Here is a 10,370-nt window from a genome sequence, read left to right on the forward strand (position 1 = left end):
TGTGAGCAAGGTCTTTTCCCTTTATGGTCAGCTCTGTGACTCTGAGAAGCAGGTAAGTACCTCATAGTCACAATTGACTCTGGTCAACACCACCCTTTCCCTCCTCACAGGTTACGACGTGCCCCTGTGTGCCAGTTAGACTTCTTGTGTGCCTGTTGTTGCAGTCTGTGTGGCATCAATGGGATGTACATGGTGCAGGGATTGGAGACCACTACTATAGGTTGTGTTCATTCACATTGTGTTGTGTGATGTGTTCAGGGGTCCTAGATCATCCTTGTGCTGGATGAAGATACCTAGGCAAGGAGACTTTACTGCCATCCAATGACATTTTGTTTATGATGGTCGGAATTGTTAGCCAACGTGTATGTGCATGACAGCATGGGCTATGTATGCATCTTGTCTGAGTCATTTGAGGATCTTGTAAGCAATGTGTATTGTGCCACAGATCTTTCAACCCACATCTGGCCTTGCCAAATTGTTGTCTGGAAGGCATATCATGACTCACTGTGCCCTTCAGGTAGCTACACAAGCCACAGGCCACATTGCTGATTGCCACATGATGTAATGTCATGCATGGAAGTGATGGAAATGTATGTCATGTAGGTTCTGTATGCTCAGTCTGCAGAGACCAGGCCTGTTAAATGTATCTCCCAATATGGGACATAGGCCAAGCTGTTGAAGAGTCCCTGTGACTATTCAACTGTGACACTGTGCCTACTTCCTGTAGATCTGCAGATCCTGTCAGGTGGCCAAAATGAGCCTTACAGTATTTTCCTACCATACTTATATGTGGCCTTCACTCTTAATTTCAGATACCTCCCCAAGGGTCTTAACACAGGCCTTTGCATGATATTTGCTATTTGTAGCCTTACCTGAAGGCAACCAGTACGTATGGACTACATTTGTCATTCTCCAATTCTCTAGCCCCCTTTCATCTCACTAATAGATCTCCCTATGCATTAGTTCCCCAGGTCATTTAGGGTCGAAACATCATCAACAGTTTACAAGATAGACCCTGTTGTTTACCTATTCCACAAGGGGAACTGCCCTATGGATACATTTGTTTGAAAAAATAAGAGTGGCTGTCTTTGTATATGTATCAATACACCAAGTACTATGAAAGAATATTGATCACTTCTTTAAGATGTGGTGTTTCTCTCACTTGGGGTACACATCTTTTACTTTTTGTGTATTTTTTGTAACTAATGTGTTTTTCGATGTATGGTTTTTGAATGACAGCAATAAAGTGAGTCTTAGACTATATAATACAGTTTTGGGACTGGTAGCATTACATATTAATTATTTACGGTTGACCGATTATTAACTGTCTGGATATATTCTTTATTGATTCAACAGTGGGGTCTCCTACTTTATTATATATTGTTTACAACTGAGGAAAAGCCACAAAAAATGTATCTCCAGGGACAACACACGACTGTGTACATTGATCAATCAATCAAGTAATGTTTATTGTTGTAGTGGGTCTAAATTCTACGAAACAGACCACTATTCCTTAGCGTTACAGCCCAAAGAAAAAGAAATGATGGATCACTGCCCTCAGCCATGTGTCTGGTCAAGTGAGTTAATTTGAACATGCCCCCCAGAAGCCACTTTTCTTCAGTGTGTGACAAGGGCTGATGCCTCACTACTGTCTGTCATGTAAAAGTGGCAATCATACATGTGACAGAGGGTACTTTGTTTATTGGGTGCAGCTACAGTTCAAAACTTTCCCTTGGCAAGTGGGGAATGTCCATTGTCATGATTTATGTACCATCACTTTTGCCAACTTTCTTTGTGCCAACATGTTAGCAAGTGTCTCTTTCTCTTTTGACATAATGTGTACACTGCTCTTTTATGCATGGTCTACCAGTGTTCATGGGATGCTTTCTGTATTCCCTCACATATATGTGGATACCAAACTGTGTTTGGAATTGGATGTATGTAATGGTGCTATATTAAATGTGGTGCCACAGATAGGAGTGTGTCCCCATTGACTGGTGTCTCACACATACCCTTACCCATCATTGCATGTCATTTGGCATGTGCAACTGCAGAAACAATGAGGGACATGACTAGAGTTTTTACACATAATGTGCATTTCTATGCCATTGATGTGACATCATGTGGCAAAGTGCACTGCCCATTTGAATTGGGTACACTGCTGGATTGCAGTAAGGTCCCACTATAAGAGCGTGTCTTTTCAAGCATCCAATTGCAGTGAAAGGTACAGTTCATAAACAAGGACTGCAAAAGGGATATTTTGTTCCCAATTCAAAATTTATTGATGAAAAGTAGATAACTCCAAGTGAAAGTACACAAAGCTGGATCACTAAATACAGCAAAAGCTCAGCCAACACTTGTTTTGCCCCACATGGCGTGTACACCAGGGTTTCTCAAGGCTGTAAGAGAGAAGCAACATGAGGCTAAGGATTATATTCATAATAGAAGAAGAAGAGCACCGAGAAGTGAAAGCCAAAGATGCGTGAAGGAGGACCATGCACCTCTTTCACTGTTCTTAGTTTCAACAGGAATAGTACCCCCAAGTGAATGGTGATCTGTAAAAGAAAGGATAATACCATCTAATAGTGAGGCTTAGGTCCATCCAATATTAGTGTTCTATGTTAAGAAAGAAACGCACTTAGAGATATGAAAGGTGCTCCATGCTGAGAAGAAATCAGACTGAAAGATATGAAAAATTACATCTAGAAATTAACATTATCGTAGCCCAAAAAGAACGGAAGGGAAAGAAAGGTACATGAGTAAGTTAAATAAATATTTATATTAGTAGTGCTGGCACCGAATTTAAAGTTAGCAAAAGAGAACTATATAATTGTACTAGTTAATACTGTGCAAGAAGGTAAATAACAATGTGAGAGAATTGTAGTCATGACTATGACAGATAATTACAACATACCGCGTTATTTCAAAAGTATGTTTCTTCAGGCAAACTGCAGTAATTTTGTCAGAAAATCTGTGTATAAAGTGTATATAAAATATATATAATGTGTGGAATAGACTAAGGTCAATACAGTTAGACGAACAAAAGTGTTGATAGTATCAAACTGATTTCCAACATCTGATTAATAAGCATAATGTGTATTATGTCATGAAAATGACTGGCCTGTAAAATATAAGGTTACCCTGGAGGTTAATCAACATTGCGCTGTGAAGTACTGATCAAATGTCTAGAGGCGATATTGTAAAGGGAGTTAAATAACCCATCGGAAGAGTCTAGAGAAAAAAGTGTTCTCGTTTTAAAAAAGGTGCTTGGGCATAGTACTGATGTACGAAAAACACGTACGGATGACACGAGGAATGTACAAGCGGTCAGTAGAATTCCGAATGTACAATGAGTTACAGTTATCTTATGATGGCGAAGTTCTCACCTTAATATTCAGTATCTGTAAAGTTTAGTGTCCTGTCGCGTCCGTCGCCTCATTTCGGGGGACCCGCCGAGTCAAAAAGAAATCCTTTATATGTGATGAGGTTAGTCCTACCTCAATATTATCAGTGCGAACACTGAAAAGGGACTAAAGAAGTGGGTCAGTGAGGCTCCATGACGAACATGGAGTAAAGGCGGCGCCATCTAATATTATAGATGGGCGGCGCCATCTTGTAGAGATGTAATAGTCCTTCCAGGAGAAGGACCGACTGGGTAAAATTTTTGTTATATTTGACAATATGGATATTGGTTAAGGTAAATAAACAAAGTAAGGTTAAAAATGTATTTCGGACCATATTGTCTCGGAAAAATAGAAAAGAGACTGAGAACTGAGTCATATGAGAAAAGAGGTACCATAAAGGGGGTATATATTGGAGACCAAAATTCGTAGTGTTTCAATATATGTTATGGGAATACTTTTATCCTCCACCACTAGGTAGCTCATTATTATATAAAAACAACATCAAAAAGAGATAAGACATATATTTAAATTGGAACTAAGAAAAACAATAATATGAGGTGAATACTACAACTAATAAGAAGGATCTAGAGTCTGAATAGTGACTGAAGGACAAGGAAAACATACAATAATATTCATGTCAAGCTCAATAAAGTTCCTTGGAACAAAAAATGAGTTTTCCCTTTGAAATGTCAAGTTAAATGAAAAGATTGCCTGGCTGGCTCTTCACATCAGCCAATAATGCCACTCATGGTCTTTGTTGAGGCCGTGATTAACTGTGTCATATTGAATTATCAGACGACTTTCCTCCTGATGTAAACGCAGTGGTAGGTTACCACCCCTTGAAGACAAAGTGATACATCGAAGACCACAGAAAGTGAAAGTACGTTCATGGGGATGACATTCATTAAAATGTTCCACGAGGGGTCCCTTGGCATCCGATTTCTGTATGTTACGATAATGTTCTTGAATCCTTATTTTGAGTGGACAAGTGGTGCTACCAATGTAGGCTTGGTGACAGGGACACCAGATTATGTACACAACGTTGGTGCTATCACAGTTGATAAAATCATGGATATGGTGATCTTGTCCTTTGATTGTTATTATTTTGGATTTTGAGAGACCTAATTTGCACATATAACATTTGGTGCAAGTGTAGAAGCCTTTTGGTTTTGGAGGTAAGAATGTTCTAGGAGGTGTAGATTGAAAAAAGGATGAGCATAATTTTTTCCTTAGGTTGGGGGCTCGTCGGAAGCCTATTTGTGGGTAGTTGGTTATATATTTGTTAATGAACGAATTATTTTTCAGTAGGTACCAATATTTTTGCAAGTGTTTCCGAATGAGGTAGTGGCCATTATGAAATTCTGTGATGAAACGAATAACTGTATTTTGTATAGATTGATGAGATGTGTTGACCATCTTATTGAGATCCATGTTGCTCAACTTTTCCTTTGTTGAATTCAAGATTTTCCTATTGTAACCCCTGGCTGTGAGTCTCTCGGTCATTTTGCTTTCTGTATTCCCTCACATATATATGGATACCAAACTGTGTTTGGAACTGGACGTATGCAATGGTGCTATATTAAATGTGGTGCCACAGATAGGAGTGTGTCCCCATTGACTGGTGTTTCACACATACCCTTACCCATCATTGCATGTCATTTGGCATGTACAACTGCAGAAGCAATGAGGGACATGACAGTTAGGACTAGAGTTTTTACACATAATGTGCATTTCCATGCCATTGATGTGACATCATGTGGTAAAGTCTACTCCCCATTTGAATTGGGGAAGGTTTGTTACCTGACTGTTGGCATGCATCAAGGAGTGACTTGTATTTATGTTGGAATCACATGTGGTACAACCATTCATCCATGGACATCTGGCTTTGCAGAATCAAGATGGAGACAGTGACGTAGCTTTCCATTGGGCAACATGTTGAGGGCCTTCTGCAAGTATTTGTAAATCCTGGGCCTCTCCAACATACAAGGGACTAATGGCTTCTCCTGATGCAATTACAGAATGTCATTGTAAAGGGTGCCATACAGTAGTTGTGATTTTCCTGGGGCTAGCAGATTCATTATGTTGTGGATTTTAGAGATATATCTCCCTGACAATTTGCATATTTCGTCTACAGTGTACAATTCCATGGCGAATGTGCAGTATATCTGAGCAACATTAGTACTAGGTCCATTACTCCTCTAGGACAATTTACACATGGTGAAGTGTGCATTGTTGATATGTCTCCAGTGTGACATGAGTATTTCCATGTCACCTTCCTCAAGCTACTGTACTGCTGTCAGCAACATGGCAGGATTTTGGAGCATCATTTCTCATTGTTGTGTTACTGTGTATATGACAGATAGATGGCTGCAGGACTGTGTGTGGGACCAATGGGAATGATCTTGGCATTGACCTACTATTGAATGACAACAGGTAACCAAGGTATGGTCCATGAGGCAAAGCACTAAAGGTGATGTGGTCTCCTACTTGTTCAATTGTAACTGTGATTGTACAACTTCACCTGTGCAATTGGAGTTGTCTGAGATCCTGATTTTCCTGTGGGCAACTGTTGACAGTTCATGTGGCATGCATGCATATGGTATGGTACATGTAGGAGCCACTTTGATGTAGTTTGTTGCTGGGGCCGACATGACATAAGGGTAAAGTTTACTAATCACAACTGTTGTTCAAGTGCGATCAGAAAAATGTGGTTCCCCTATTTCTCTTTGTATTTGCAGCATCATCCCAGACACGCGAAGGAAACAGGGTGCAACCAAGTGGTGAAGCATCTGACCACAGTACCTCCAATTATGACACCACCGATAAGGAGGGACCCAGGGCCTAGAGGGTGAGGGGTGTGCCACGGAGGACACTGATCAACCTCGTCATCATCAGATTCTACTTCCAGTGGCCACTTCCTAGTGGTGGCAGACCCATCAGGACCTGCTCCTATACCATGCTTGTCCAGTACCCCTAGTCCTATCACCAATCAACCTGTTGTTCCATACCCAGTTGGCCATGCTCGCTCACCCATGAGGGTGGGTGTCTCCTTTGCCCCAGGCACCTCAGCCACATCCCTTGTTACCCCTGCTGCTCTGAGTGAGGAGGCTATTGATCTCCTGAGGAGAATCTCTGTGAGGCAGACTGCCATTGTGAATGCCATACAGAGGTTGGCAAGCCAACTTCAGCAGACAAATGCTTTCCTGGAAGGCATTCATAGTGACATGTCTGTCCTACAGTGATCTTTTCAGTCTCTGGCCTCCTCACTGATACCAGCCACCCAACCCTCACAAACCTCTCCCCACAACCTCCCTCTTCCCAACACAAATTCCCTATTCCTCTACCTGTCCGAAGAACACAGACACATCTGCACGTACCCACCTCAGCACACATTAATAGCACACATTGACTCAAATACTGCAAGACACACCGGCACGCAGGCACTCAACATTCACCCACAGGCACCACATCAGCCACCACTTCATCAGACACCCCTAGCTCCCCCCAACCCACACATCACATCCACCATACCGGCAGACACCACCACCACAACACCCAGTGACACATCTACCACACCTACCAAATACCCAGACAGCAGCTCACAACCCACAGACCCACACACCTCAGACACCATACCCCCAGATACCAGCAGAACACCCACAGACATATCCACCACATCAACCATTTCAGCAGACACCACCCTTTTTTTTGTAACATCTCTTTATTGTTTCAAAGTGATATTCGTAGCTAGATGCCGCAGAGGTAGCCATTGAGGTACATAGAGAAGAGCGTAAAAAAACATATTTTAATATTAACAGTGACTTACATATACAGCTTCAACTTAGATTATAACCTGTGTCGCGTGGTGGCCAGTTCGTGATTGCGCCGGGAGGGGTGGGGGGATGCATACAGTAGTATTTTAATAGGAGTGGGGAAGGGGGGCGGGGGCACCCATCCACATTATAGGCATTAGTTATGTGAGTGTATTAGTGACTGGTGGTATAGCATAACTATTTCAAGTGTGAAATGGGGTGAGTAAGGATATAATAGGTTGAATCACGGGGGTGTCCAGGAGCCCTTTTACGCTGGTATACTAGCGGTGCACTCTTTCATGTGGGAACAGCGGCATTCGCAATATACGCTTCCAGAGCAAGATTCGAATTCAAATCGGGGGGAGGAGGGCAAACATCCAGTCCACCTCGATGTCCATAGGGAACCTATGTTGGGCTAGTATCATCCCTGGTCTCCATCCTGACTATAAAGGCATCCCATATTTCTGAACCACCCTGCGCTAGTCCTCTATATTGCAAGCTGCGCAGTGTCTGAGCCTCGGCTTGAAACTGCTGTAGTAATATCCGTAACCACCCATCCTGTTTAGGGGTGTGTGGTGCCTTCCAATTAATGGCTATTTGTTGTTTAAAAACTATGGGGGTCATTCTGACCTTGACGGTCCATGACCGCCATGGCGGAGTGCAGCGGAAGCACCGCCAACAGGCTGGCGGTGCTTCCTGGGCGATTATGACCGCCGCGGTAAAGCCACGGTCAGAAAAGGGGAGCCGGCGGTTTCCCGCCGGTTTCCCGCTGCCCCAGGGAATCCGCCCTGGCGGCGCTGCTTGCAGCACCGCCATGGGGATTCCGAGCGCCTTCCCGCCAGCCTCTTTCTGGCGGTGTCAACTGCCAGAACCAGGATGGCGGGAACGGGTGCTGTGGGGCCCCTGGGGGCCCCTGCACTGCCCATGCCACTGGCATGGGCAGTGCAGGGGCCCCCTAACAGGGCCCCACAAAGATTTTCACTGTCTGCTGTGCAGACAGTGAAAATCGCGACGGGTGCCACTGCACCCGTCGCACCCCTTCAACTCCGCCGGCTCCAATCCGAGCCGGCTTCATTGTTGAAGGGGCTGTCCCGCTGGGCCGGCCGGCGGTCTTCTGGCGGTCGGCCGCCGGCCCAGCGGGAAAGCCGGAATGGCCGCCGCGGTCTTTCGGCGGGAACCGCTTGGCGGGCGGCGACTGCCGACCGCCGCGGTCAGAATGACCGCCTATGTATGCCAGATCGATGAACATATGTAGTTGCTTATCTTTGTTGGTGCGGCGTCTCAATCCCAGACACTATATCGGTGACGAGTTGCCAATCTACTGCCATCAGGGGGCAGCTCCACACCATGTGGAAAAAATTTGCCAGGGGTAGCGCGCATCGGGGGCAAGCTGGATCCAAAGCAGGGAACATGCGTTTTATTCGGAGGGGGGAGAGGTAGGAGCAATGTATATAATTAAATTGGGTGTAGCGGAGTCTAGCATTACAGGAGACAGTTTTAACTGAGGAGAGCGCAGATGACCAAGCCGTCAAGGACAGGGGGCAGGCAACAACTTGTCCCAGCGAGGCTTTGCGTGATCAAGCCTCGGGAGGGCGTCCAGCAGGAGCGCAGTGTTTAATCGTGACACCACTCTCCTATCGTCGCCCATTGACAGGAGCAGAGTGAGAATCTGTGACACAGGAGGTTCAATGTCACCTAGACCCCACGATATATGAAGGAGATGACGTATAGCGCAGTATGCTAAGAAGTTACCGGACGGTATCTTTGTGTGGGACAATAATTCGTCAAATGTTAGCAGTGTGCCCTCAGAGTAGAAATCGCCAGTTGTGACAAGGCCCGCCGCCTTCCACGGGGACATATTGTGGTGCGCTAAGAAGGACCTTGCATCAGGAAGAAGTGTCAAGGGGTACAAGGGGGAGTATGGCCTGCGAGGTCCCCTGCCACGGACATAACTTAGCCAACACGTCTTTGCAGCAGTCAATACAGTGTTGCCATGTATTGGGAGGGAGGATTTGTCTGACAGCCAGGTCAGTAATGGTGTCTGAGCCAGGGAGTTGAGCAGGGTCGATTTTTCTCCCGATGGGTGATCGCTCAGCAAATCTGCTGGCCACTGCAGCTGGGCTGCAGCGTAGTACATTTCGAAGTTGGGAACACCCAGTCTGCCCTCAGTCTGTGGATGTTTAATTGTAGATGAGGCCGCGCGGCGTCTGTCCTTACCCCACACAAAGTCCGTCATAGTGCTCTGTAGTGTCTCAAAGAATGAGGGTGGCAAGACAAGTGGGAGCGCTGCAAAGTAGTAAAGTAGACGAGGTAGGATGATCATCTTAGTGCTAGAAACCCTGCCCATAGGGGACAGGGTAAGTGTTCCCCAGAAGGGCAGGGAGCCCTTAATGGAGCGAAGGGCTCTGTCCAAATTGCCCTCTCTGAGGTCCTCGAGAGAGTGGTACATCTGTATGCCCAAGTATTTAACGGTGGTATGACACCATGGTAGTTGATAATTCGGTAATGCCGACTGGAGTTCCGGAGGTACTGGAGATAAGGGGAAAATACAAGATTTGGACGTATTTATTCGTAGGCCGGAGATATCTGCATAGGAGTCCAAGATCTCCAATACCTGACTTAGTGACGATGTTTGATCGCGTAGATAAATCAAAGCGTCTTCCGTGTATAAGGAGATTATATGAAATGTATGTAGTTCTGGGATGCCCCAGCATTGTGCCTGTTGTCTGAGGTGTACGGCCAAGGGTTCCATAGCCATGGCAAACAATAAAGGGGATAAGGGGCAACCCTGCCTGGTGCCCCTGGAAATGGGGAACGGGTCTGAGATAATTTGTCCCGTCTTGATGCGGGCCGACGGTTTAGAGTAAATGATCTTGATCCAAGATATGAATCATGCTCCGAGCCCCATCGCAGCGAGTGATTGAAATAGGAAATCCCAGCTCAGCGTATCGAATGCTTTTTCTATGTCAAGTGACACGGCGATTTAGCTGCCGATGGGGGTTGGGTCTGTGCAGTGTAGTATACGGATTAGTCTCCTGATATTTTAGGAAGTATTCCTACCCGGTATGAAACCCGATTGATCCTCATGAATTAAGTGAGGAATATATGGGAGAAGTCGGTTGGCTAAGATTTTCCCTAGTATTTTGCAGTCTGT

General features: G+C 45.0%; 1 long non-coding RNA gene across 1 annotated transcript; it reads right to left on the reverse strand.

Moving 5' to 3' along the window:
• Nucleotides 1–2,261: 2,261 nt before the first annotated feature.
• LOC138282363 (uncharacterized) lies at nucleotides 2,262–3,497 on the reverse strand. Its single transcript, XR_011200934.1, has 3 exons — nucleotides 3,387–3,497; nucleotides 2,915–2,971; nucleotides 2,262–2,399 (listed from the first exon to the last, which is right to left on the reverse strand). It is a non-coding gene; the product is annotated as an uncharacterized lncRNA (long non-coding RNA).
• Between the last annotated feature and the right edge of the window lie 6,873 nt (nucleotides 3,498–10,370).

Source organism: Pleurodeles waltl, chromosome 2_2 (genome assembly GCF_031143425.1).
Source record: "Pleurodeles waltl isolate 20211129_DDA chromosome 2_2, aPleWal1.hap1.20221129, whole genome shotgun sequence".
Classification (NCBI taxonomy): Eukaryota; Metazoa; Chordata; class Amphibia; order Caudata; family Salamandridae; genus Pleurodeles; species Pleurodeles waltl.